Below are 5,175 nucleotides of genomic sequence, written 5' to 3'. Positions count from 1 at the left end.
AGACAGATTCTCTTATTTGCCACACTCTCCCCCCCTAGAAGAAAACAACCTATGGTTGTTTAGAAGGGAGAAAACGCAGATTAAAATCCTAGAAAATCTTCTTCATCAGAGGATTCTTGAAACATATCCAGGAGTTTTTCCTTTTCCTGTAACTCCCATTCCGCAGCCGTTGGATAACACATTTTTATGTTACAAACGTGAGCTGTACGTACATCTTCTCCACTGTCTTCAAGGGCTATTTGATAGTTCAACGGACCCAGCTGTTTGAGAATACGGTAAGGACCTTTCCATTTTTGGGCTAGTTTTGCACTAAATTTACGCTGTGCATCAGACTGTGGATAGTTACGCAACCATACTCGATCCTTGCTTTTGAATGTTACATCTCTTCTATTTTTATTATAGTTTCTCAGTTGTCTCATTTTGGCTCTCTTGCTGTTTTCTTTGGCTTGAGTTTGCAGATGATGAAGATGATGAACTACATCATACGAGGCAGCGTCTGGGGTAAGATTAGGCCCAGAGAGCATTTTGTCCATTGGACTTTGGAGTTTCCTACCCAGCTGGAGTTCTGCTGGTGTTAATCCAGTGGTCTCTTGAACAGCTGAATTAAGGGCGAATCTAAATTCAGGTAAGAACTGGTCCCACCTCTGATGGTTGTCATCCACATAGGCTGCCATCATGCTCTTGAGAGTCCGATTAACTCTTTCTGTCATGTTGGTTTGGGGGTGATAGGCTGTAGTTAATCTAGGAGTAACACTCCAGTTCTCAAATAACTCTCTGAAAACAGATGAAACAAACTGAGCGCCTCTGTCTGAGAGAATGAAGTCTGGTACGCCCCATCGTGTCAGGATGTCTTTTCTGAAGATGGAGGCAACATTCTTCGCTGTGGCACTCCGAATGGGGAACAACTCAACCCATCGAGAATAATAATCAACAAAGACAAGCAGGTATTCATTTTGATTTGTGCTACGTGGCAACGGACCCATGAGGTCGACTCCCAGCATTTGGTTTGGGCGGCTTGTTGTGATTTGCTGTAATTTTCCAGCAGGCTTCCGGTTATCGCTTTTCAGAGTTTGACATTTAACACAGGTTCTCACATGCTGTTTCACCGCTGACCACATGCCAGGCCAAAATGCTACTTCCTGAAGACGCTTATAGGTCTTGTAGATTCCTCCATGGCCACAGATGGGAGTGGAGTGATAGTACTGAAGAAGGGTGGATCTGAGACTGCTGGGAATGTAGATTCTGTAATGCAGTTGGTTATTTGTCAGGTATGTTTTGTGATACAATTTGTCCTCAATGATTTCGTATTGGTCACTCAGACTGGCACAATTATCTGCAACTGATTGCAATAATTTTGAAACTTCGGGGTCGTTGTGCTGTTCTTCCCACAGGACAACATCTGATACAGGCAGTGCTGGGTCTTTTCCGCTGGTGTATAAGTTACATCCTGGGGTATACGAAGACCTGGATAGAGCATCCGGAGCTACATTTAGCTTCCCTTTTCTGTACTCAATAACAAAATCGAATTTCTGCAATCGCAGAACCCAACGAATGAGGCGGCTGGTGGTTTTAGTGGAGTTCATGACCCATTGCAGTGCAGCATGGTCAGTAACAACTGTAAAAAGCTTGTGCTCCAAGTAATGTTGCCACTTTTCCAGGGCCCAGATGACTGCAAGACATTCTTTCTCTGTTGCAGTATAATTGAGTTCGGCCCCAGTTAAGGTTCGGCTTGCATAGGCGATAACCTCCTCTCTGCCAGCATCCTTCCGTTGAGCTAATATGGCACCCAGGCCGATGTCACTGGCATCGGTGTATACCATGAATGGACGCTGAAGATCGGGATGGCCAAGAATAGGTGGTGAGGTGAGGCAAGTCTTGAGTTGGTCAAACGCTTGTTGACACTGGGTTGTCCATTTGTAACTATGTCCCTTTTTTTTCAGTGCGTTGAGGGGTTCAGTAATCTTGGAAAAATTTTCAACGAAGCGGTGATACCACCCTGCTAACCCGAGGAACCGCTGAACTTCCTTCAAGTTTGTAGGCACAGGGTAGGCATGAATGGCTTCAGTCTTACAAGGGTCTGCTGAAATGCCCTTGACACTTACAACATGTCCTAGGAAGGTGAGTTCCTGATGACAGAATTGACTTTTTTTCAAGTTTATGGTGAGACCAGCAGTTTCTAGTCTATGGAGTACAGTCTGGAGGTCGTGGAAATGTTGTGTTATTGAAGGCGAGTACACAATGATGTCATCGATGTACACAAAGCATATTTTTCTCCTTAGTTCTCCCAGAACTGTCTCCATGAGCCTCTGAAAAGTTGCGGGAGCATTTTTGAGCCCAAACGGCATAACATTAAATTGATATAGACCTGCAGGAGTGATGAAGGCTGTCTGGGTTTTGCTATTGGGGTCCATGGTCACCTGCCAATATCCACTGTTTAGATCAATCGTAGAGAAGATGGCTGCCCCAGAGAGTGATTCCAGAATTTCTGTTATATTGGGAAGAGGATAAGCGTCACTTTCTGTTACAGAATTAACTTTTCTATAATCCACACAGAATCTGAATTTGCCGTCTTTTTTAGGCACCAAGACCACCGGTGATGCCCAACCAGAGTGGGAGGGTTCAACTATTCCTTGTCTCAACATTTTATCGAGTTGCTCATCCAGTGCAAGTTGCTTGATGGGAGACAACCGGTATGGTCGTTGTTTGATGGGTACTTGGCTGGTGGAATAGATGCGGTGTTGGAGTACCTCAGTACGTCCAGTACGGAGAGTACACACCTGAGGGCTGCCTTTCAAGATTTGGAGTAACTGTAGCTTACCTTCAAAGGGTAAATGAGCAGCATCCACAGCATGTTGTATCAATGTTTTTTCATCAATACCGTCCGGGTATTGAATTTGCAATGGTGATGACGGAGGGGGAACAGAAGTTAATAAGGAAAGGTTTTGTGTGGCTTCCTTAAATTGACACCTCTCTTTTTGGGGACTTGCAGTCGGCACACTTGGATTTCCTGGTTGAAAGGGGTACTCCTTTGAAGGATCAAGCTTGAAAGAGTATTTCTGATCAATGACATTGAGTTGCAGGCCACTGAAGAAAATAAAGTCCAACCCCAAGACTACAGCATAGGCTAGAGCTTGGGAGGAAAGTACAGCAGTAGGTAAGGTAAATGATTGGTCGTGTAAATGGATTGTGGTGTTCAGCCATCCTAATGGAATCTCTGCTTTTCCATTTGCCAGATAAAGAGGACCACGGCACCACGGTTGCAGCTGGTCCGGGGATGTAAGTTGCCTCATGAGATTCTCATTGATGAGTGTGTAGCTTGCACCAGTGTCCACAATGGCCTTTCCTGACCAGGCATCAATACAAAGTGGGACAACTAGTTGTTGAGGTATCGCTACACGTTCATTAGAGCTTGTGGATGAGGAGGAGGTTTTCTTGGTTGCTGATTGTGACTTATGAATTCTCGTTGCAGCAACAGAGTTGTTGGACGGGTGACCACCTGACTTGGGGTGATAAGGTTGTTTGCCGCTGATAGAATACTGTGGACCAGGTGCTTGGGATGACTGGGGAGAGGTATAGTGTGGACATTTTCCGGGTGGATGCTGTCCTCTACATCTCCAACACTGAACTGGGATTTTCTCAGTAGGTTGGTTTGAGGAGGGTCTTTGTGATGTGGATAGATGTTTAGGGCCCATTCGACCACAATCATAACGAAGCTGTTGCTCATAATCTTTTTCCAGTTGATGTCCTAATTTTACCAGCTCTTCCACAGTATTCACCCGACTACGCAATTGGCTGGCAAGGTATGGCTTGATATTCTTGAGTATCATCTTCACAATTTCACCCTCTGTAAAATCTGCCTTCCATCTTTTACAGAGAGCTCTATAAGAAAACGCAAAATCTCTAATAGATTCTGTCTCTCTCTGAATTCGAGTACGGACACGTTCTGCCAGTTCGTCCTCATAATCCTCAGAAAGGAAAGCAGATAAGAATGCAGCCTCAAACTCATTCCAGGTGGTTATGTTGGACCGTCTGACTTCCCACCAGTCACGTGCTGTTCCGTATAAAACAGTACGGAAGGTAGCCAAGATGTCTGCATCTGTCAGGGGATGTAGAGCCAAAAAATCCTGACATTTGGTTAAGTACAGTAAGGGGTCTGCATCGTCTGAAGGCCTTCCAAATGTGGGGAAAGTTAATCTTATATGGTCACTCTTAACCACAGATGTTGAAAGAGGGGTTGAAGAAGATGATGTCACTGGAGCAGAAACAGATGGCAGAGATGAAGTGGTGGTGCTAGGATCTGGTGGTGTCAATACACTTAACTTTCGTTGATCCGCACTTTCTTTGACACTTTGAAATCCTTTCTCCACTTCACTTTTCAATTCTTTGAAACTGGTGAGACATTGATCAGTTTGTGTAACACATTGTTGGAGTTGTGAATTTATCTTATCATGGCTTGTTTGGAATATGTTTTGAACAGCTTTGATGTCCTGCTGAACCTCTGACTGGAGCTGATCAATCATAAAACGTAGTTCAGATACCAAGGTAGATTCCACCTTTTGGAGTTCTCCTGTGATCATCAACTTCATTGCTTTAGTCAGATTGTCTGCTTCAGACTCTTCTTGTTGCTTAGTGGTAGTAAACAGAGTTAAAACTTGATTTTTGTTATCCTCCACTTTTGTAGCAAGATCAGCCATCTGGCTCTGGTGATGAGAAGAGGTATCTTTCACTTCCTTGGTAAGTTCATTCACTCTTATTTCTTGTCTTGCCATTAAATCAAACAAGGTATCCCAATTCCCTTGTACGCGGGCAGTGACTTCTTGTATTCCCCTTCCAGGAGTTGGTAGAATGTGGGGCAGGTCATGTTGTGCCACTGAAGAAGGAGTTCCACCTTCAGATGAGGTGCAAAGTTGCATGTTATCTACTTGTGGTGCCCAGGTGAGGGTTTGCACTGGAGGGCTGCCAGCCAGAGCAGGAAAAGACGTGCGCACATGGGTTCCAGGATGAACAGGGCTGAGTAGAATGGGGGTATGGTAGAAGGCAGGAACACTTGGAGGTGGTACCAGAGACATCGGAGGTCGCAGTACAGGCGGCCATACTGGAGTTGAGATGTCTGGTGGAGGCTCCATTTCCACAAAAGTAGATTGGGAAGGAGGGGTATTTGCCATGAGTGTTGGA

General features: G+C 44.9%; 1 long non-coding RNA gene across 1 annotated transcript; it reads left to right on the top strand.

Annotated features, from left to right (window-relative positions):
* Positions 1–2,988: 2,988 nt before the first annotated feature.
* On the top strand, positions 2,989–4,576 carry LOC130073703 (uncharacterized). The gene is made up of 3 exons (XR_008804383.1): positions 2,989–3,643; positions 3,738–3,800; positions 3,932–4,576. It is a non-coding gene; the product is annotated as an uncharacterized LOC130073703 (long non-coding RNA).
* Positions 4,577–5,175: the final 599 nt, after the last annotated feature.

Source organism: Rhinichthys klamathensis, unplaced genomic scaffold (assembly GCF_029890125.1).
Source record: "Rhinichthys klamathensis goyatoka isolate OS25496 unplaced genomic scaffold, OSU_Roscu_1.1 h1tg000557l_1, whole genome shotgun sequence".
Lineage (NCBI taxonomy): Eukaryota > Metazoa > Chordata > Actinopteri > Cypriniformes > Leuciscidae > Rhinichthys > Rhinichthys klamathensis.
The sequence above is the reverse complement of the archived record's forward strand: the minus strand, read 5'-3'. Positions and strand labels throughout refer to the sequence as shown.